The sequence below is a fragment of the Sphaeramia orbicularis genome, chromosome 21 (genome assembly GCF_902148855.1).
Source record: "Sphaeramia orbicularis chromosome 21, fSphaOr1.1, whole genome shotgun sequence".
Taxonomy (NCBI): Eukaryota; Metazoa; Chordata; class Actinopteri; order Kurtiformes; family Apogonidae; genus Sphaeramia; species Sphaeramia orbicularis.
In genome coordinates this window covers 28,847,861-28,872,952 of record NC_043977.1, presented here as the reverse complement: position 1 = coordinate 28,872,952, position 25,092 = coordinate 28,847,861, and the positions used below count along the sequence as shown (strand labels likewise).

The following is a 25,092-nucleotide window of genomic DNA, read 5'->3' as shown; positions in this document are numbered from 1 at the left end:
CAGATTTACATCTATAAAGTTACCTTAAAAATCTGAATAACATGAAAAACTTGAATTGTCTTAAGAAAATCAAGTGCAATTTTAACAATATTATGCCTATGTTTATCAGTTTATCATTTACACACGTGCATTACAATCGCACAAAACATTTAGTAACAGGCAGTATTTTGCTAAAATTGCATTTGCTTTTCTGAAGACATTTCCGTTTGTTCATTTTTGCTCAGGTTATTCACGTTTTTTGTAAAAGTATAGTTTGGCAATGTAAACATTTTCATGTAATTTTACTTTTTTTACACCTAACAGTCAAAGAGAGAATTTGGGGTTGTCATTATTTCTAGGTTATTATGATAATATTTTACTGGTTCTGACCCACTTGAAATCTAATTGGACTGTATGAGTCTGTATGTGGAACCTGAATTAAAATAATTTTGACACCATTGATTGTTAATATCTTCAGTGTAATTTTTGCATTTCACAAATTCATCCCACAGGGCCGGATTGGACCCTTTGGTGGGCCAGATTTGGCCCCCGGGCCGCATGTTTGACACCCGTGGTCTACTACGTAAACCGTAAAAATAATCCACTCATTGCTCACAAATGAAAGCATCTTTTAGTCACATTCCTAATCAGCTGCAAATTACAGATATACCGAAGCATTGTCCACTAAAGATGTGTCACAGAACTGGTCATAATGAAGACTTTTGTTCTCAAGGTAAAAATAAAACAATGACATTTTCTCCAATTCTTCAGTGCAAAGAGTCACCATGAAGCCATCCAACTGTCGTAGCCATATGTTGTGTAGAACAGAACTGCTCAACCATGTTTTGTTCTTAACAGTGGGGTGCATGTATAAATATTCCCCTGCCCACCTTACGTATGGGTTTTTGTTTTCACACATGCAAACCAGCACACGTTCTGAACGTCCATACAATGGGCTGTGTTATGTGGTATTTCTGCGGTTGTTCTGTGGGGCTTTAAACATTGCTGGGATGCTGTTTTGATGGCACAGAGGGTCCGAATCTTCAGGGGGATACTCTACTTTATCAGCCGTGGCAGTCGGCAGCTGAGCACACAGTTGTTGTCCGGGGACGGGCCTGTCTGCAGTGGTTAGAGAACCTTGCAACCACGCGAGAAAACAGGTGCATCAAAAGGACAATAAAGAGATGAAGAGAAAGGGGAGGGGGTACAGAGAACTGTCAGGTAGACCGGACCGGGGGAGGTCTCATTTTTATCAGCCGTCACAAATACCTTTCTCTTTCACTTTCTCTATCTTGCCGTACCTTCTTCCTTTCAACTGCATCACCACAGTCCTTTCTCATTTGGTTGCCTGATGCACCGTGCCCAGAGTTTACGTCATGATTGTCTACCCCCCATCTCCTCCTCCCAGCCTCACCTCCCTCCATTGTTTCACCAGCTTTTAATAAACTAAAGGGCAGATTCCTGACTGTAGCGAGGCGGGGGGGATACAAACCCACAGACCTGTCCTCCAGCCACACACACACACTCACTAACACACACACACACACACACACACACAGTTTGGCATGCAGAGTGCCAAGCTCTTCAACCGTCTACTGACGCCAGCTCCCGATAGCACACACAAACTTACTCTTTCACTCTCTCTTACACACACATACGCGCTCTCTCTCACCCTCCCCACGCGCCAACCTCCTAAAAGCTAAGCTCCTCACTAAATATATCCCCCCCAGTAAAGATAAGACAAACAGTGTGGATTTGAGAGCACTGTACAGCCAATGACAGGCGGCCATGTGAGCTGGAGCTAAGCTTATGTTAGCTTTACAATTTAGGCTTCTCAGAAAGACAAAGACAGAAAGAAAAGACAGAGAGGACACACAAGTTTGAATATTCTGAGATATTTAAGGAGTTTTTGTTTATTGACTATGACTATGATTTCATGTATTTTTCACCTTTGTACCGTAGAAGGACTCCTAATCCTGCTGGGTCACCACACATGCACCTCATCTCCATCCTGAATATCGTTGAGGACATAGCGAGCTGCAGGATTAAAGCAGCGCATGAAACCAAATCAATCCTCCATTGAGCTTTGAGCCTTGGGCGTACAAATGAGTAAGGGAAGGAATAGTAAGCGTGTTTGTTTTATCGCACTGGACCAGGTTGCTTCGGGCAGCAGAGATCTGTCACATGCCTGTCTGGCAGGACGGCATTACGGATCTTCTCGATGGCCTGCAGTTCGTGCAGAGCATCCATTTGTCAGAAGCACATTCCTCCGGCGGTGAGACATTGCGAACTGCCTATCGGAGCTTCAACACTGTCCAAATAAATACACTCACAATGGCCCCCTGTGTGTGTGTGTGTGAGTGTGTGTGTGTGTGTGTGTGTGCGTGTGTGTGTGTGTGTGTGAGAATATGAAACATGAGAACAGACTTGCAGACACAAAACCAACCAGAGCACTGCTGTCTATCTGCACCTGGGTGAATGTGTGATGTATCAAACACACCTCCTACTCCTCGCCTATTTCTTCTCCAAACAGTGATTTCTAGTTAGAGGTGAGGATGCTAACTTGATCCTACTAAGCAAAAAAAAAAAAAAAAAAAAAAAAAAAAAAAGCACTTCTTACTGTAAAAACTGTTTCTCGTCTGGTGTCACTAGTGTCAAGTGGAGGGGGTGGTGGGGGTGTCTGGAGGGATGTTTGCATCACATAGTCTCGATCTCTTTGTCTCGTCTTCTTGCGTCCGGCTCACTCTCACCTCCTCCAGTCCTATTTCTCTCTCCTCCTCTCACACATCTCAGTTTCATTCTGTTTCTTCTATTCATTGTGTCTTTTGCTGGCACTGCCTGTCCTCCGAAGGGCTCACCTCTCTTGCCTCTTTTCTCAGCTGTTTTTCTTCCCACTTGAACTTTTTTTTTCTTCCTCTCATTATCCCCCCTAGCCTTTGTAGTCACTTCATTTTTCATTTAAACACCTTCTCCCTTCTCACATGCATGCTTCGCTTTCCCAGTTAGATGGAAGTGGTAGCTTGTCTCCTCCTCCTCCTACCTACCACAGCGTCTATTATATCTGTCATCATCTCCTTCTAACATAAGCCAGCAGCCTCAGGGTCCAATAGAACAGGCCAAGTCAATCATACACTCATGGACATAAACGTACACACCTGTAAAACACATATCCAAAGTAATTCACACCGCTATTAACCTCAGGATTTTGTGCACACACTCCCTGAGTTCCACTATCCTTCCAAGCTTGCTGTCAGTGCCTGATTAGCAAATCCACACGAGCCAACACAAATATGTTTCCTCCTATTACACATCATGTCACACTGTGTCCTAATCACAACCACTTGCAGCTTTTGGACACATGTGGGCCAGAAAGTACCTGTAATAAAACAGGAATGCGCACCTGAGCTTTCGGGATGTTCAACTGTGATCAGAAGTGAGTTGAAACTTAGGTCCGCGCATAACACAAACAAGCATCACATCATCTCACATCTGTTTGTTGTCTCGAAATAGTCGTCAGTGACCTGTCAAAAAGTCGCATGATTATTGTCGCGGCAGAATTCAATAAAGACGGCCGGATCGTGGAGGATTCCCTTATACCTGTAAGTGCTGATCCTGAGGTGTGCTACCCAGGTTTATTTGTCTTACCTTCAGTGCTCAGCAGCAGACAGACAGACAGACAGGCAGAAGTATCCACAGACGCTGAGGTCCTTCCTGCACGCAAGACTGGATTTGTTGTTCAACTATTGTTTCCCAGCCAGCTTCTCTCTCCTCCTGTTTCTACCTCTCTCACACACTGATTGCCTGAGCTCTACTCTCTCCTCCCTCTGTCTCACTGTCTCTCTCACCTCCTCTCTCTCACTCTCTTCCTCACTTTTTTTCTATTACATGGAAATCACCAGAAAAAAAAAAAAAAAAAAAAAAAGGGGGAGCAGCCTGGATGCTCTGTCTGTGAGGACGGTCGTCACATGTGGATCGTGACACAGCAATCGTATATCATCATACGCCCTTTCTCTCTCTTCTTTCACTCACACACACACACACACACACACACACACACACACACACCAGCTGACACACCGACACGCTCTACAGCGGCAAATGGGAATTCCAGCCCTGGACAGCTCTGCTCACCCCATCAGGAGAGAACTGACCAAAACCTGCAGCCAGTTTTACGAGGTCAGGGTTATAAAACTGTTAGCAGATTTAGTTTATTTAAAAACAACTGGCCCCTGTGGCCTTCCTCTTCACGCGCTTTTTTGTACCATGACATGAGTGGCGGGGGTGTGTGGGTGGGGCGGGTGAGGGGGAAACCGAGAAAAAGACAGGGTTAAATAACTCACCTCTGCAATCTTCTCCTGATGGGAACATACAGTTGTGGAAAAAATTATTAGACCATCAAAAGTCATCAAAAACAAAGGTTATGCAGTCAAGTACTAACTCCTGTGTGTATCATGTGACTAAAACAGACAGAAAAGAAAACATGGAATACCTAAAAGCACTGTTTTTGTCAGTACAGTGCCACAGCTATTGATGTAAGAACTGAAGTGATTTTGGTTTTTATCAAGAAAACATGGAAAATGTCTAGATATCAGCTCTGAAATTAAACTCTTATGAGCTATTTTTGTTGTTATCATTATTTGTCCAAACAAATGTACCTTTAGCTGTACCACACTGTAAAAAATGACTGTAGAATTAACATCAAAAAGTTGTAAAATTGCAACATAAAAAAACTGTAAGTGACAATACAATGCAAAGTTGTTTTTTTGAAAAGATTTTTGTGTTAACGATTAAATCAATTATGGCTGTAATTTTTACAGGAAGAGTATGTGAACAAAACCAGATTTGTATGTGGAAATGATGTATTTCTATTGTTTTTAGAAAAAAAAACTGTAAATTGAAAAACCATGTGGTGCCGTTTAAATTGCAAGACCATAATGTTGATAACGGCGTATTTGCTTTTGTTTTTTTTTGTTTTTTTAATAAAAAAAGTTATGAAAAAGTAAACATTTAACAATTTAACATTTTAATTTTGTAAATGAATGGGTTGGTAGAGTTGGTAGAGTGGCTCGTCCAACAACCAAAGGGTTGGTGGTTCGAATCCTGGCTCCGACTGTCCATATGTCCGTGGTAGACACTAAACCTTAAATTGCTCCCAGTTGGACCTGGTGGATTTGGAAAGTGCTTTGGACACCATGAAGGTGGAGAAAATGCGCTAAATAAGTGCAGTCCATTTACCTGTTAAATCTACATGTTTAAAATGTCCAATCTACATGTTACTCCGTAAATATGTTTACAGTTGCATGTGTTTTTTACAGTATTGTTCTGGTAACCACAGCTGCCAGTTTTTTTCCGTAAAAACAACGGGATTTTTTTTACAGTGCAGGCATTAAAATGAACAAGAAATTGAAGAAAACAAAGGGTGGTCTAATATTTTTTTCCGCAACTGTATATGTTGCAACCACAGCTAATGAAGTTAGGTTTGTGATGTTGTGTATCCTCCACCTGTAAGAAGAGTTATATTTTTAAAAAGCCTGTTTGATTTCACTCATCATCGAACATCTGCAAACCTTATTCTAAAATTATAATCAGCACAGCAGCTAATTTCTCAAATGATGACATAAGAATTTCAGTGGAAAAAATGTAATGCACTCATCACTCAGTTTTTAGAAATATACAAATCGCCTGATGGATTCTTCATTTTTGGATTATTTGTCTTCATCTGTAAACAATTAAATGCTGTGCCTGTAGGTTTAGAAATGATGAAAACAACAGATCCAACTTCATCTATCATTCTCACATGGTTCAACCTGAAGACAGACTGTTAATTGTGTTAATTGAAAGTTAATTGTGATGAATAAGAGAGACATCACTGAAAACAGAGGTCATGCCTTCTCTGCTGCCAATTTATTGTGATGTACTGCGTGATAGTAGTGAATCCGCTCTTACTGTTTGCATTTTTGGCCGTTTATTAAACAGCTTAAGTCACCAGTAAGAGCAGTGACAGTGATAGTACAAGCATAACGTTCTAAATGAGGTGTGAACTAAATCTTGAGGAGAAGAAGATGCGGCCAGACAAATGGCTCTCATCTTAGTGTAGCCGAGGATGCATTCTTTCAACATGTTTCGCACAGACGGAGGAGAAGGGGAAGCACAACATGGAAAAAACTAATGCATTTTTCATAACCTGATTAAATAAGAAAAGGGCTGTCAAATAGTCTGGGAATAGAAATGCTAAAATGGATGAAAAAAAAAAAACATGAGCTGACAGCATGTGTTCAGATACTCATTGTACCTCAAACACATACATGCATGCAAGTTCTGGTATGCAGACTCTGAACTCTCGGGGGAAATAAGGGGAGCAAGCTGCATTGCACTAAGTAGAGCTTAGTGGGTCAAAAGTTTAAGAAGCACAATTACCTGAAAGACCTCAGCTGACCCCCAAATTTCTCACCTTCTGTTCCCTCACACATGCATACACACACCTTCGACAGAAGCGATTTACAGCCGGCAGCAGGAGAGGGTGAAAACTTATACAGCACCAACAGGCTCCTAGAGAGAAAGAAAGAAACAGACCCACGTAAGCACAGTTTGTATTTTGATTACACTTTCAGGCATTGTAAATGATCACCACAGTGAACGGTGTCAAATTAAATGGTCATAACTCACCTGGACAGAATCTGACCGCCTCTCCTTGGCTTACTCAGCTTGTGTCCATATAAGAGGTGGTGACAGGGAGTAAATGGCTTCAGATAATGTATCATAATATCACATTAAGAAAACGTCCAGAGAAGCCAAATGCGAATCCCATATGCGGGGAGAGGAGGGTGGGGTGTGAGGCAGAGAGCGGAGGAAAAAGGCCAGAAGAAAGAAGATATATTGAGCAAAAAAGGAGGAGATACTCTGAGATGACATAGCGCCTTAAAAGCAGCTTTGTGACAACTTGTAAAAACGTGTTTACTTTTGTAGAAATAGTCTGTAAATGGACAATAATAAAAAGCATGTCGTGTTGTAAAGTGACAGCTGTTGACAGGTAGATTGCTCTTTAACATTATTCCAAGGCTTGGATGGGAATCTTACCTCAGTTTAATGTTTATCCAAACTTCAACCTGGATAAAAATCCATGGTAACACTTTATAGTAAGTACACACTATGAAGCATTAGTTAAGCGTTAACAAATACTGAATTCATCGTTTTTAAAGCATATTTCTGACATGAACACTCATTAATATATGGTTTATAAGCACAGTTATAATGGTTTTACTCATCATTAATAAGCTCGTCTACAATGTGCTTAATGATTGAATTTTCAAACTTTATAAATTATGGATTCAGCATTTAAAAATTTAGTATTGCATCACTTACAAACCAGTTATGATGTGCATTTATGGCCCCACATACACTATTCAGACATGTCCTAATGGCTAGCGAATATGTTAGTGGGTATTTTATACTAACTCACATTTATTTTCCGATACATGTCTTATAAACAGTTCTTAATACAGGAATTCATTATTTCAGGTAGTTATAAAGCACTTACTACTCATGAATTAAGTCTATGGTGTGAGCTCATCTAAACTGTCGACTATCTATGACATATAAAGCCTTTACAAATGAGATTTAAAGGTTGGCAATGCCTAAAAACTCACAAAAGTCTCAGTTATTCTAACATAGGAAAGACACAGCACATGGGATTATTAAAACAAACTGCATGATTGAATGGTTATGATTATGAATGATTAGTAAAACATTTTTAACTGTGCTTATAAACCATATACTAATGAGCATTCATGTCAGAAATATGCTTTATAAATGATGAATTCAGTGTTTATTAATGCTTAACTAATGTACTTATCAATGATGAGTAAAACCGTTATAACTGTGCTTATAAACCATATACTTATGAGTATTCATGTCAGAAATATGCTTTATAAATGATGAATTCAGTGTTTATTAATGCTTAACTAATGTACTTATCAATGATGAGTAAAACCATTATAACTGTGCTTATAAACCATATACTTATGAGTATTCATGTCAGAAATATGCTTTATAAATGATGAATTCAGTGTTTATTAATGCTTAACTAATGTACTTATCAATGATGAGTAAAACCATTATAACTGTGCTTATAAACCATATATTAATGAGTATTCATGTCAGAAATATGCTTTATAAATGATGAATTCAGTGTTTATTAATGCTTAACTAATGTGCTTATTAATGATGAGTAAAACCATTATAACTGTGCTTATAAACCATATACTTAAGAGTATTCATGTCAGAAATATGCTTTATAAATGATGAGTTCAGTGTTTATTAATGCTTAACTAATGTACTTATCAATGATGAGTAAAACCATTATAACTGTGCTTATAAACCATATATTAATGAGTATTCATGTCAGAAATATGCTTTATAAATGATGAATTCAGTGTTTATTAATGCTTAACTAATGTGCTTATTAATGATGAGTAAAACCGTTATAACTGTGCTTATAAACTATATATTAATGAGTATTCATGTCAGAAATATGCTTTATAAATGAGTTCAGTGTTTATTAATGCTTAACTAATGTACATATTAATGATGAGTAAAACCATTATAACTGCTTATAAACCATATATTAATGAGTATTCATGTCAGAAATATGCTTTATAAATGATGAATTCAGTGTTTATTAATGCTTAACTAATGTACTTATTAATGATGAGTAAAACCATTATAACTGTGCTTATAAACCATATACTTAAGAGTATTCATGTCAGAAATATGCTTTATAAATGATGAATTCAGTGTTTATTAATGCTTAACTAATGTACATATCAATGATGAGTAAAACCATTATAACTGTGCTTATAAACCATATACTTATGAGTATTCATGTCAGAAATATGCTTTATAAATGAGTTCAGTGTTTATTAATGCTTAACTAATGTACTTATTAATGATGAGTAAAACCATTATAACTGCGCTTATAAACCATATATTAATGAGTATTCATGTCAGAAATATGCTTTATAAATGAGTTCAGTGTTTATTAATGCTTAACTAATGTACTTTTTAATGATGAGTAAAACCATTATAACTGTGCTTATAAACCATATGTTAATGAGTATTCATGTCAGAAATGTGCTTTATAAATGATAAATTCAGTGTTTATTAATGCTTAACTAATGTACTTATTAATGATGAGTAAAAACCATTATAACTGTGCTTATAAACCATATACTAATGAACATTCATGTCAGAAATATGCTTTATAAATGATGAATTCAGTGTTTATTAACGCGTAACTAATGTACCTATTAATGATGAGTAAAACCATTATAACTGTGCTTATAAACCATATGTTAATGAGTATTCATGTCAGAAATATGCTTTATAAATGATGAGTTTAGTGTTTATTAATGGTTAACTAATGTGCTTATTAATGATGAGTAAAACCATTATAACTGTGCTTATAAACCATATATTAATGAGTATTCATGTCAGAAATATGCTTTATAAATGATGAGTTTAGTGTTTATTAATGGTTAACTAATGTGCTTATTAATGATGAGTAAAACCATTAGAACTGTGCTTATAAACCATATATTAATGAGTATTCATGTCAGAAATATGCTTTATAAATGATGAATTCAGCGTTTATTAATGCTTAACTAATGTACTTATTAATGATGAGTAAAACCATTATAACTGCGCTTATAAACCATATATTAATGAATATTCATGTCAGAAATATGCTTTATAAATGATGAATTCAGTATTTGTTAACGCTTAACTAATGCTTCCTAGTGTGTACTTCTTATAAAGTGTTACCAGATCCATTTTAGTGATGTGTCAGTGCCCGGTTAGCATGTTGGACCCTGTGGCTGTTCGCACCGCTCATTAGGCTGCAGGTCAGGTTGCACCCTCGTTACATCAGCGTATGAGCCAGTGACTCTTAAGACTGTAATGTGGCAGTTGTCCCTATCTTGATCTTCCCACCTTGGCTGTAGGCAGTTGGACGTGCTGTCCCTATGAGCACCAGGACCAGGAGATGCCACTGGACCTGACACGACATGAGTCAACTCTGCATCAGAGCCGGATTAACAGGGCAGGGTCACACTGCAGCAAAATCACACCCACTGCCTCATGGCCGCGGTGTCACTTTTACCAAGTGGTGGAATGTAACTAAGTATAAATCTGAGATACTTATACTTGAGTATTTCAATTGTAATTCATGTACATTTATACTTTACTGCAATTGACTGACAGTTTTAGTTGCTTTTCTATCTGCTCTCTGGTCAATGAAATCCATGGATTAAGTCTTCCTTTATGGGTTGAGTGTTTTCTCCTTCATCTTTACACTCTTTAACCCATAAAGACCCAGTGCTGCTTCTGTGTCAGTTCCCAAATGACTTTTTCCTCTGTATTTAACACATTTACAATGATTTATCACCATTCATTTTAATATTTTCCTCTGTATTTTGCATTTTTAAGTGAAAAATCACGTATTTTCTTATGTTTAACCCTTTCATGCATAGTGGTCACTACAGTGGACAGTTATTCTCCAGCTGTTCTCTTGTATATTCATGGGTTTTGTTGTTTTAGTTCCGTATCGGTCAACACAGTGGACACTTACGCATCATGTAACTTTGCTTTTCTTGATAAACCTGATATGCAGTGAGATGTTTGAGTGTAAATCAATTGCTGATTGTTAATAGACTGTAATTATCATTTTTTCTTTAACAAAATGGGATTTTTTTGTATATTATCTCCATGAGGTGAGTAATAACTAGTATTAGAGTATGTTTAAATATGAGGAAAACATCAGATTAGCAGCATTAAAAGTGTTTTTATTTCATAGTTTTCACACAGTAGATCAGTAAATACATGTTTCTTGGTTTCAAAAATTAAACGTATCGTATCCATTTGAGTGGACATTTTTGCAACTCCATGAAAAATAGGTTCACATAAAAATGTTAAATACATTGGGTTTTTTTCTATGCCTAAAGAGGAATGAAAACAGGGAGGAAAAATTCTGATTAAGGTTCTCATAATTCATGCATGAAAGGGTTAATTTACTGATCATATAGATGTTCAGTAAAACTCAGAGTAATTTCAAAGGCTATTATTTCAAAATAGAGAATTTTTCAGTAACATATATCATTAACTGAACATAAACTGGTGCCAGGCATAACAAGCCCCGCCCCTTGTACGTATTGTATCTTATTTTGGTATGGATCCAGCTGATGTCATTATGTCTATGCATGTGCTGATGTCAGCATATCAGTTGCCTCTATATATGTGCCAAGTCTGAAGTAAATTGAAACAAAATTGATGTTTTTATTTTATAGATGTGAAATTTAGCCTATTATGAGTAAACGGGAGAAGAAAAATGATTTTAAATACTCATAAAAAATGTGAACTTTTACCTTCTTTTCCGAAAATGTAACCACTTCTATTCTGGCTCACTGGCAATCTATAAACCCAATTTGGTATGAATTCAACCAATATTTTTGCTGCTACAGACTTTTGAAATTTCACCCATTATAAGTAAATGGGGGAAAAAAAAGATTTGAAAAATGTATTAAAAATTTGAACTTTGACCTACTTTTCCCAAAATATAATCAGATCTATTCTGGGTCACTGGCAACCTCTAAACCCAATTTGGTGTGAATTCAACCAATAGTTTTGCTGCTACAGACTTTTGAAATTTCACCCATTATAAGTAAATGGGGGAAAAAAAAGATTTGAAAAATGTATTAAAAATTTGAACTTTGACCTACTTTTCCCAAAATATAATCAGATCTATTCTGGGTCACTGGCAACCTCTAAACCCAATTTGGTGTGAATTCAACCAATAGTTTTGCTGCTAGAGTGTTAACAAATAAAGAAACAAATGGAACAAAAATCAATACCCCATGGGTTTTACTGGTGAATCAATGTTGTAGAAGATGATGGTGTTTCCACGGTAACTATGTAGCCTCTGAATGTCCAAATGAGTCATATCTGATGACCATGAAAAGACAACAAACTGCATTTTACACCAGTTATTTACATGTATCGATAGGATTAGTGGATCAACAGGTATTGAACAGTTCAGATCATTAGATGGTTTTGGTCGTCAGTGGATGTTTGGGTCTTTATGGGTTAAAAACATTTAGGACTGGCTGGAAATATAACAGTCTATAACAGAGTTGTGTTTTCTGGTCTCATGAGAAGTTGCCTTATTAGAAATACATAATCCTCAGAGAACATCAACACCAAAAAGATATGATGATCTTGCAGAATATAATGCATTGAAGTAGGTTAAATAACACAATAGTGCCAAAAATAGGTCAAATGAGCTTAAACCTAAACATGTACTGCAATAAAATGAAACATACATTAAAATAAATCTGTACAAAGCAGAATTAGAATATGTATATTTTTAGAAGGAAAAAGCTATAATGTTAGGAGAATATCATAACTCATAACTTTTTGAGAAAAAAGTTGTGAGTTTATGAGAGTAAACTCATAAAGAAGGTGAAATATCAGAGGAACATTGTTGCTTTTGTTTTAGATTTCACACAAAAAACTCGGAAAGTATTCACACATTCAGTCTTACAGGGTAATAATTTTGACTGTGATATCTTCTTATAAGATTATGTTTTTACTTGTAATGTTACCCTTTTCGCAAAAAAAACCCAAAACAGTTTAGTTGACACTGCCAACTTTTATTTGGAGGTCTATAAATACAGTGGCAGATAATATTTTTATACTACACCATAGTTGCAGATGCATACTTTTACTTAAACAAAGCTTAGAAACTAGAACTTTACTTGTTGTGGAGGTTTAGTTCTTTTACTTAACCCAAGAATTAGAATACTTCTTCCACTGCTCTCTGTAGTATTGTTCCATTGTAGAGAATTCAGGTTGATTTATTAGTGAAAGTGAAGGGATTCGCATTCACTCAGTTGAAAATCTCACTTTATCAATTTCAACCGACGCTCTCTGTTCTTTCCCTCGGTGAATGAAAGGCGCTTTTAAATCCGGTTTGTATTATCTGTGAGAGGCACTGACTGATGGCACTCAGACACATTCAGTCTTCATTTGGAAGATTGATTTTCAGTCTTATTTTAAGAAACATGAAAAAATGGAAGGGGGCTATAATTTTGGGAGATTTATGTAGACCGGTGCGTAACAGAAAAACAGCCGTGTTTGCCGCCAAAACGGACTCCACTGGGAGCCAAAAGTCTAACAAAAATAGTCCCATAGTTGTAATTTACAGCCGGTGTAGAATAACTTTCTCTTTTTCTCAACCAGGTAAAGCAATGTTCCAGCCGCTGCCAAAGACAACCTCTGTTTGATGAGCGTAGCAGGTATGGGTTTGGAGTGCGGTGGGAAACACAAATGACCATAGGAAGGGATGATGTCTCATACAGGGGATAAAAGACCCATATCAAAGAGAGACAGACGATAATGAGGAGGCAATGAGTGCAGACCACACCGTAGATGATGATATTAACACTCAAAAATCCTCGACTTTATGCGCATGATACTGCATGAATGAGAAGAGCGACTGTGGCTGGAGCAGGAGGGATGAAAGGGAGAACGTGAACGGTTCTGAGACGGAGGCAGATGGAGATATGGAACAATGAGAGAGCGGCTAAGTGTTTCCCCATGTGCACCTGGGGCAGTGACTGACCCTGTAAAGTGGGGTCTAAGCCTTAGCCCCCTCTCCCTCCACCCCTCGCTCTGTGCCAATGCCCATAGGCACTGAGGAATCACAGGAATGAGGGACAGCGGCCAAAAACAGTCTGCTAAACTCTCATCTCTATAGAAGTGCGGTTTCAGAGAGTCTCCAGTCTGGCCCAGACAGCCAACAGCTTAGCAAGATGCAAGACCCCCCCCTCCCCCCCCTCAACCCCCCCTTCTCATCTTCTCTATAGCCCTCCTGGGACAGTGATGAGCTCAACTGCAAGACTCTTAAAGAACACTAACAAAATAAGACAAACTAGGTGTCAGAAACTATTTTGTTAATTCAGGTAAATGGAAAAACAAAACAAAAAAAGTGTTGCTTTTTTTTTTTTTTTTTTTTACAGCGCAACTACAGTAAAATCCAATCCAGTCCAACTTTATTTGTAAAGCACTTTAAAACAACCACAGTGGACCAAAGTGCTGTACAGAAAAATAAATAAATAACAAAATAACAGAGTAAAATACAAGAATGGATTACAAGACATAGAACAACTGTAAAAAAAAAAAAAAAAAAAAAAGAAAAAAAATTGAGATAAATAAATAAATAAAAATACAGAAGAATAGATAGAACTGAAATAAAAGAATAAAGTACAAGAGTAGATTAAAAGACATAGAACAACTGCAAAAATAAATAAATAAAAATACCGAAGAAGAGATATAACCTAAATAAAAGAATAAAACACTAGATTAAAAGACACAGAACAACTGTAAAAAATAAATAAATAAATAAATAAAAAATACAGAAGAAGAGATACAACCTAAATAAAAGAATAAAATACAACAATAGATTAAAAGGCATAGAACAACTGTAAAAAAAACAAACAAAAAACAAACAGAAAATAATTATATAAATAAATAAGTAAATAAAAATACAGAAGAATAGATAAAACCTAAATAAAAGAATAAAATACAAGAATAGATTAAAAGACATAGAACAACTGTAAAAAAAAAAAAAAAAAAAAAAAACAGAAAATAAATACATAAATAAAAATACAGAAGAATAGACAAAACCTAAATAAAAGAATAAAATACAAGAATAGATTAAAAGACATAGAACTGTAAAAATAAATAAATAAATAAATAAAAATACAGAAGAATAAATTAAACCTAAATAAAAGAATAAAATACAAGAATAGATTAAAAACATAAAAAGCTGTACAATTAAAAACAACAAATAAGAACAATAAACCAATACCAAATATAACAACTGAATAAAAATAAAACATTCAAACATCTCACGTGGTTTCAAAAGCCAAGGAGAAAAGGAGAAAATAAAGTAAAACTATGGAGAAAATGTCTTTAGTTTTTGTCTTTGTCGATTTATTTCATTCAGTAAGAACAGTACTTTGGGCGGATGTGAAATATGATACGAGTTTATTCAAGCTGAGAGATTTAGAGCAACATTAAAAAGAGTAGTTTGAAGAAAAACCTTTTTATTCCAGTTGATATACAGCACCTAGTTGATTTTACAAGAGGAATGTGTGTGAAGTTTTTTTTTTTTTTTTTTTTTTTTTTAATCTTATGAAATCTTTCCTGTCTACTTTTTAGATGAACTAGTTTAATACCAACAGTATCACACCTGGCATCATGTCAGGCAAAAGTGTCAGAATCCTTCTTGGGCTGACTTAAAGAATGTTTTCTGACTTTTTTTTAATGTCATCTCAATAGAAAAAGAAAGGAAGGTAAAGAAAAATGGACACATGCCCTTTGTCAAATGGTTTAAAAGGATATTACTATATTTACAGTACACACTATATCTATATGTTTATGGAATTATTAATATGGAAATAGGTTGAATTTGCTATGTAGACTATTCACATATATTTTGGAAGTGTCCATATATTACTGTGTTTTGGAAGATGATTGGGGACGTACTGTACCATGTGTTGGGTTATTCAATTCTGCTGATTCCTGACGTTCTATATCTTTATAACTTTCGGGACACTACCATTCTTAAAAAGGACGAATACTTGGTTAAAATACTCTTAATAGTAAAAGTAACTTGATAGTTTTTTGTACACTGTTGGAAAGAACCTCTACCACCCACCTTTGTGCAATGGGTGCATGATTTAGTTTTCTTTTTAAAGTTGGAAAAGATTAAGTTTTCTGATCGTGGACAAATTAATGTTTTATCAACAATGGAATCTTTTTTTCTCTACTGTCAACAAGAGTGTCCTGCTGTCTCCTATGTCCTTTTGATGGAGAAATTTGTTGTTAGTATACATTATATTAACTCTCAATCAGCCCTGAGCATTGTAAAGAGGAGTTGATAATATTATTTATTTTGTTGTTGTTTTTTGTTGTTGTCGTGGGTTTTTTTCTTGTTTTTTTTTTTTTTTGTGTGTGTTTAATAGGTCCATAGATTTGTTGTATTATTTGTTTTTTTTTTTTGTATTGTGTCCGTGTGATCCCTTATGTCCAAGTACATGTTCATGTAAATGTATGATTTAACCCGTTCATGCATGAGTTATGAGAACCTTAATCAAGATTTATTTCCTGAGTGTTTTTATTCCTCTTTAGGCATGAAAAAAAAAAGTGACTGAAAATTTTCTTATGAACCTATTTTTCACGGAGTTCCAAAAATGTCCGCTTGACACCATGCGTTTAATTTTTGATGCAAAAAAACGCGGATTTAGTGATATATCATGTGAAAACTATGAAATAAAACATTTTTAATGCAGCTAATCTGCTGTTTTCTCACATTTTAACAAACTCTAATACTAGTCATTACTCACTTCATGGACAGAATATGCAAAAAAAAAAACAAAATGAAAAACTGTTAATTGCAGTTTAGTAACAATAACAAACAGAATTTTTTTTGTTTTTAGTTTAGTTTATTTCGAATATGCAACAAGACAAAGTAATCTTACTTAATCCTTAGAAATAAAACAGGAAGTAAGAGGTCATGGAAGAAAACAAAAAAACAAAAACAAAACTTATACATATACATGACTTCATTTGCACATTCGAAAAGGAATGGGAGGAAGTATGATTTATTTAATAAAATTTAATCCTACCCCTTCATAATTTATTTAATCCCACCCCTTCAACGCTCAAACATGTTACTGCAGATCCGGTTTATATAGAACAGCAAAGTTACACTAATGATATGAATTACAGCGGATGGAATGATGCATAAAGTGTCCACTGTGTTGGCTGATATGGAACTAAAACAACTAAACCCATGAATATACAAGAGAACAGCTGTAGAATAGCTGTCTACTGTAGTGACCAGTGTGCATGAAAGGGTTAAGATTAAAAAAAAAAAAATCATAAAGTAGTCTTAATAGCTTAAAAAAAACCCCACTGTAACAAGGAACTGGGGGAAGGCAACCATTCCATCAAAGGACCAGTGGATATCTACAATTGAAGAAATATTCGTGATGGAAAAATTAACGCACAGATTGAGACTGCAAGAACCACGACTGGATAAAAAGTGGAATAAATGGACTATATTTGCACATAATCAATAGACTGACTGTTGCTGCCTGGGCACAATGTTTTCTTTTGTACTTATTTGTCCTCTTGTTTGTCGGTTCTTTTTGTTGTTTTTTGTTTGTTTGGTTTTGTCTGCTTTTTTTTTTTTTTTTTTTTTTTGGGAAAGGGGGGGTTTTGTAACTTATAATTGTACATAAAACTCAATAAAGATTTAAGTTACAAAAAAAAAAAAAAATTGCTATTCCGAATTAGATTTGTTTAAAACTGTATTTCAGTAATAAAATTACAATATAAAACATTAAAACACCGTCTTACACCATGAGGTCACCTATTAGAGGGTTATTCTAGGGCCAAAACTGCTGCTCAGGGGGAACAGTGTGGAGAAAAACATCTGAATGCAGGTGCTCTGTGATGTGTGTGCTTCCAGGTTTAGGATCTGTTGTCATGAGAAAAGAGCGGCACGGAGCCAGTAAACAGAAACGTTTTCCCTCTTGTTCTCGGATATCTGTTTAGACTTCATAGATTAGTCATGACTCCATCAGACTTGCATTAAGCCCACTGCGCACATTTCCATGCATGTGCACAAACACACCGAGATCCTTGTAACCCCAGAGACATTTATGACCTTCCTGTATATCAGTTTTTACAGTGCGCTGGTCCTGAGCAGAACAGCAGTAAAGTGGAACAAGGAAAAGGAAACAAGGCTCCGTGTTCTGGTTTTGCTGAGCTGCGACAAAAAGACAACAGCTAAGACTCACTCATACTGTGTCAACAAAACAAAGCATGCTGGGAGGAGACATCATCGGGGAGGGTGATTCATGATGGCTTTATCCATGAACTTGATTAATTTACAATACTATGTTGAGCAATATCAATCCTGTCTATTATACAGTGGTAGGAAATATTCAAGGTATTTAACCCTTTCATGCATGAAGTATGAGAACCTTAATAGGTCAAAACACAGTAATGTACCGTCAGAGAGTGAACTTTAATTGATTGCCATTCCAACATTTATTTCAATATAAAGTAGCTCCTTGTTTCGGATGATCCCTTATGGTCCAACTAAAGCAAAAATGAATTTAAAAGTAAAAACGTGAGTCAAATTATCTTTAAAATGTCCCGTCAGAGAGATTTTGAATATCATGTTTTGACCCTAAAGTTATTTTTCTTTAGGGTTTTTATTCCTCTTTAGGCATGAAAAAAACAATGCCACTGAATTTTTTTATGAACCTATTTTTCATGGAGTTGCAAAAATATCCACTCAGCTCGACATCATGCATTTAATTTTTGAAGCAAAGAAACATGTATTTACTGATATACTGAGTGGAAACTATGAATTAAAAAAAAAAAAAATGCTGTTAATCTGGTGTTTGTCACATTTTAACATACTGTAATATTAGTTATTACTCATTTTATGGAGATAATATGCAAAAAAAAAAAAAAAACTTTCTGTACCCCTTTAGCCCTATCAGCTCGCCTGCGGGCCGAAAAAATTATATTAATATTAATCTACTATAAAAATATAATAAATCAGGACAATGAATATTTTTTTCAACTTTTGCTCAAAGTTTAGACCCTAATGTTAATAAAAGTACATCAAAAGTGTATTTTAGTGCAAACTTTAATGTTCAAACATGATTTTTAATCTTTGTGGGGTGAAATATATGCTATTAAAAATCTCCAACAAACAATTAATCTATGCATATCATCGTCAATCCAGCCCAAAAAAAACAGGCGACGATAAAAAATTCCAATTTCTCTTTTAGTTTGTTACAGTTTACTCAGGCATAGTAATAGATACAATATTTTAGACAATGGGAATAGATTCTGTGAGGTCTCTAAATGTCCATAGACACCAAGAACATCCATATGAACCTTATTATTGTGGAGTAATTCTTCATTTACTTCGGGTATGTCTTTTTAGGTGTTTTTCCCCTGAAAATATGGTCAGGGTTTAACAGGTTAAGAAAAATTGTTAATTACAGTCTATTAACAAAAACAAGCAATTGATTTACACTCAAACATGTTAGTGCAGATCAGGTTTATGTAGAACAGCAAAGTTACAGTAATGGTATGAATGTCAGTGTATGGGATGTTGCATAGGCGTCCACTGTGTTGGCTAATATGGAACTAAAATAATAAAATCCATGAATATACAAGAGAACAGTTTTGAATAGCTGTCCACTGGAGTGACCACTATGCGTGAAAGGGTTAAGCACAAATATGAGTTACTTGTATTTTACTTATTTACGCATTTACATTTTATGTAACTTCATACTCCAACTCTACTACATCTCAGAGGCAAATTCTTTTTTTTTTTACTCCACCACATTTGTCTGACAGCTTTAGTTACTTTCAAGTTGAAGATTTTACATACTGAAAAACACAATAACTCTTTTAAACATAACACATTGTCTCCAATACTTTTGGCTTTTGATGTCAAAACACAAGGCAGTGTGTCGACAGGAGCACATTTCAGATGTGTGCATCCAGATTTCTCACATGGTTTCATCCTGTATCTCAACAAAAACCAAAGATCACATAAAAAAGTGAAAACAGATTTGAACATCAGAATGTTTTTCTCCTTTCCTCTCCCATAAATTGTGATTTATTGAACATCCAAGTACATGAAACTAGATATAAAGTAGTTCAAACCAGCTCCACTTCAGCAGATACAAAAGTAACCGACTGTTCTAAAAATCTAATAATGATATCATATTGTGGGCGGACGTGGCTCAGGAGGTTGTACAGGTCATCCAATAACTGAAGGGTTGGCGGTTTGAATTCCGCTCTGTCCCAGTCATTTGCTGTTGTGTCCTTGGGTAAAACCCTTCACCCCCCTTGCCTCCAGTGCTGCTACTCACACTGGTGTATGTATGTTCAGTAGTGGTCGAACTGGCAGCCACGCTTCTGTCAGCTGTGGCTACATCTGTAGTTTACCACCACCAGTGTGAGTGAATGAAGAATGGATCCACTGTAAGCGTTTTGAGTATGCGTTCACAGAAAAGCGCTATATAAATCTAATCCATTATTATTATTATTAACCTCTTTCATACAAAGTGGTCACTACAATGGACAGCAATTTTTTTATTATTTATTTATTTATTTAAAATGTTATATATATATATATATATATATATATATATATATATATATATATATATATATATATATGTATGTATGTATGTATGTATGTATGTATATATTTATTTATTTATTTAATTAATTTTTTAATACAAAAAAATAAAATAAAATGAAAAATAAAAAAAAAAGTGGACAGTTATTCTACAGCTGTTCTCTTGTATATTCATGGGTTTTGTTGGTTTAGTTCCATATCAGCCAGAACAGTGGACGCTTATCCACCATCCCATAATACACTGCAATTCATACCATTACTGTAACTTTACTGTTCTTGATAAACCTGATCTGCACTAACATGTTTCAGTGTAAATCGGTTGTTTGTTATTGTTATTAAACTGTAATTAACAGGTTTTTTTTTTTTTTTTAATAAAAAGGTTTTTTTTTTTTTTTGCATATTATATCTCCATGAAGTGAGTACTGACTAGTATTACAGTATGTTAAAATGTGAGAAAACATCAGATTAGCAGCATTAAAAATGTTTTTATTTCATAGTTTTCACACAGTAGATCAGTAAATATATATTTCTTTGCTTCAAAAATTAAACGCATTGTGTCCAGCTGAGTGGAACTCAGAAAAAAAAGTAGGTTCCTAAGAAAATTTTCAGTCGCATTGTTTTTTACATTCCTAAAGAGGAATAAAAATACTCAGGAAAAAAATCTTGATTAAGGTTCTTATAATTCATGCATGAAAGGGTTAAGTGGTGCCAGGCACAACAAACCCCGCCCCTTGCACGTATTGTATCTTATTTTGGCATCGATCCAGCTGATGGCATCATGTCTGTGTGAGTGCTGATGTCAGCATATCACTTGCCTCTATATATGTGCCAAGTTTGAAGTAAATTGAAACAAAACTGATGTTTTTATAGACATTTCAAATTTCACCCATTATACTGTAGGTAAATGGGAGAAAAAAAGAATTAAAAAATTCATAAAAAATTTTGAACTTTGACCTACTTTTCTCAAAATGTAACCATATCTACTCTGGGTCACTGGCAATCTATAAACCCAATTTGGTGTGAATTTAACCAATAGTTTTGCTGGTACCAACATTTGAAATTTCACCCATTATAAGTAAATGGGGGGGGGGGGGGGGGGGGATTTTAAAAATTCATAAAAAATGTGAACTTTGACCTACTTTTCCCAAAATGTAATCAGATCTATTCTGGGTCACTGGCAATCTATAAACCCAGTTTGGTATGAATTCAACCAATAGTTTTGCTGCTAGAGTGTTAACAAACAAACCGAACCAAAAACACTACCCCTTTGGGGGGGGGTGTAAAAATATCTGTCAGGGGGACCAAAGCAGTACTATTACTTCAATACTTTAACTACAGGTAACATCTGTTAGTATACACTTTTACTTAAGAAAGAAAGAAGAAAAACAAGTAAAGAATCTGAAACTTCCTTCAGCATTTTCCATTGAAATGTATCAGCTATAGCATCATGTCAGTTTAGTCACAAGAAAATCTGTTTATGGTTTGTTCCACTATATAAATTACATAATAATCAATTTTAAGTCATTGCTTTGTCTTCTTTTACAGAAATTTGAGTACTCGTGAGACATGACCATAAAGTGCTATAAAGTGCTGTAATGTGTGATGGGATTTGCTTAAAGTAAGTAAAATATGAACTTATGGCAACATTGCATATAGAAGTCGTACATCAGTTGACATCAATCCCATAAATATAATCCTAGGAATCTTAAATAACAATTCAGTTAACCTGGTAAATACAATTATACTATTGGGAAGAACCTTTAGCTTCTTTATTTTTAAAAGTCAGAGTAGGGAAGATCTTTGTTGGTTATACTTTAAGTATAAAATATATCAACAATTTGGAATAGAAAAAATTATAGCCACAAACAAAAAGAGATTAGAAGTGCATTGTCAAAAGTGGGAGGTGCTTGGTTGGAACGGATGTAGGCTGAGACTGGTTCTTGTAAAGAGGAGGTGGAGGGTGGAACCTGTTGAGATGTGCTAGTTTTGTTTTGTTTTTTTGTTTTTTTATGTAAAATGATGTGAGGGTATTTTTAGGACTCCAAGGTACTTTTGTTTGGTTTTGTCTTTCATCTTTTTTAATCTGTTTTTTGTCTATTGTATGTTTATTTACGTATATGTATGTTTATTTACGTTTATGTATATATATATATATATATATATATATATTTTTTTTTTTTTTTTTTTTTCTTTTTTTTTTTTTTCTAACTAGTCTTGTTGTTTTCTGTCTTTTGTCTTCTAACATACGTGTAATTGTGTGTGTGTATATACAGGCATATGTATGTTTTGTCTATTGCTTTGGTTTTTTGTCTATTGTCATCTATTACTTTTTTTGTTTTGTTTTGTATTTTTCCCCCTCGTGGCTATTGTCTTTATTTGTGTTGGTTTTTGCTTATTGTTTTTTTTTATTATTAGTATTTCTGGTGACTTGTAGTTTCTTGTTGGTGTGATTTTGTAAGTAAAAATAAATGATTAAAAAATAATAATAATTTATTTTAAGTCATTGTTTTGTCTTCTTTTAAAGAAATGTGAGTACTCATGAGATATGACTATAAAGTATTACTGTAATGTGTGATGGAATTTGTTTAAAGTAAGTAAAATATGAAGTAATGGCAACATTAACACATTTTATATAAAACTCATGTAGTTGTCCGGTTCTAAAGTTTAAAGAAAAATCAAGAGGCTGCAGCTTTTTTCCATTTGCTGCCTCTGTGCCACAGTAGATGACAGGGCAGAAAACTGGATGCGTGGGTGAGTGAGGAAAAGAGCCAGAGACTGTGAGGGATGAAGGAGGGGTTGAAGGGAAGGGATGGCATTGTGCCCTCCCCCGCTGTCCTTCCTCTCTCACCTTTCTCACACCATGTTTCAGAAGGCAAAAATGGCCAAGTATGCGCACAGGAAGTTCCCTGTCGCAGACGATAGCATCTACGTCAGCCTTTGTGTTGTGGTTGTGGGTGACTGGGGGAAGCTAATATTTTAGTATGTGTGAAAGCAGACAGTGAGGACCTGATAATGCCCTGGGTGATGTAATGCACTGTTTCTGCGCTGAGTGTGAAGGGGGTGAGCCAGGAGGGTGTGTGTTTCATGTGTGTGTCTGTGTGTTGATTACAAAGAAGGGATTGGGTGGTTGATTCCTAATGTTTGACTTATCCTCTTCTAGAATTTGCAATCCAGGCTCTGATTACATGGCGCCTCAACCTGACCAACCTGTGCCTTATTATAGTCTAACACTGACACACAGAAACAGCCAGACATATAATGAGGATGGGGCTGCATGGAAATTAAAACTCTGAACAGCTCATCTCCTATAATCGTTTCCTGCGTCCACTTTTCAATACTTTGCAATACTTTTAATGTAAAGTTTTTAAAAATGTATTAACAAATGGTGCCAGGCACAGTAAACCCCGCCCCTCGCATGTTTTATAGTTTATTTTGGCATCGATCCAGCTGATGTCATCATGTCTATGCATGTGGTGATGTCAGCATATCAATTGCCTCTATATATGCCCCAAGTTTGAAGTAAATTGAAACAAAATTGATGTTTTATAGAAATTTGAAATTTCGCCCATTATAAGTAGGGCGAGGAGAAATAAGGAGAAGAAAATGGAATTTAAAACTTCATAAAAAATGTGAACTTTAACTTACTTTTCCAAAAATGTAACCACATCTATTCTGGGTCACTGGCAATCTATAAACCCAATTTGGTATGAATTCAACCAGTAGTTTTGCTGCTACAGACATTTGAAATTTCACCAATTATAAGTAAATGTGGAAAAAAAAAGATTTAAAAAATTCATAAAAAAATTAAACTTTGACCTACTGTCCCCAAAATGTAATGACATCTATTCTGGGTCACTGGCAATCTATAAACTCAAGTTAGTATGAAGCAATAGTTTTGCTGCCACAGATGTGAAATTTCACCAATTATAAGTAAATGTGAAAAAAAAAAAAAAATTTGAAAAATTCCTAAAAATTTAAACTTTGACCTACTGTTCCCAAAATGTAATGACATCTATTTTTGGTCACTGGCAATCTATAAACTCAAGTTAGTATGAATTGAAGCAGCAGTTTTGCTGCCAGAGTGTAAGCAACCAAAGAAAGAAAGAAAGAAACAAACAAACAAACAAACCGAACCAAAAACAATACCCCTTGCCTCCCCTTCGGGGATGGTTAAAAATCTCAACAGTATGAACAGTGTTGATGTTATATCAAAGATGGCAATGTATTATGTGGAAAAGATATCTACTGAAGTTAATGTGCTACACAGCTAGCATCATTTGTCTTCTGATGTAGTAATACTGTGTACTTCCAGAGGCATACTGAGTTTGTGTTGTCTGTCTATTACATAAGAATAAGAAAAAGGAGTATGGTTGCCCACAGATATTCTGTATGTAGATTGATCGTTAGATTATAAATAAACACTGCTACCATCCTGGAGAGGCCAAGACCAGCCTGTAAACACATAAGCCTCTTTTCCAATGCAGGAACTTTACCCAGAATTTGGAAAAACCTTGGCATGTTTCCTCCAGAATTACCCAGGTAAAAAACTCTCCCTCAACCCCAAACTTTCCCTGAAAAAGTTACTAGTAGGGAGTTAGGATTTTTCAGATTTCTTGGAATTCTTGAGGGGCGGGGCTGTGTGTTTAAGAATGCTGATTGGTGGTACACACTTACAGCATTCTGCACTTATGTTCACCTTCAGCGTTTAAGCCAGTGTGCAGCTGCAAACTTGTTTATTCCATTTCTGGAAGCTTCACTTGGTTTGTGTCTTTATCATTTGGAAAATGGAGCAAAAAAGAGAAGCTACATGAAAT

At 35.3% G+C, this 25,092-nt stretch overlaps 1 protein-coding gene across 1 annotated transcript in view; it reads right to left on the bottom strand.

The window, feature by feature from the left end:
• The window catches only part of ndp (norrin cystine knot growth factor NDP), a 40,163-nt gene extending 36,427 nt beyond the window's left edge, over positions 1-3,736 (bottom strand). Inside the window, exon 1 of the mRNA XM_030124165.1 lies at positions 3,625-3,736. The gene's annotated coding sequence lies outside the window, so the exon portion shown is untranslated. The remainder of the gene's footprint in view (positions 1-3,624) is intronic.
• Between the last annotated feature and the right edge of the window lie 21,356 nt (positions 3,737-25,092).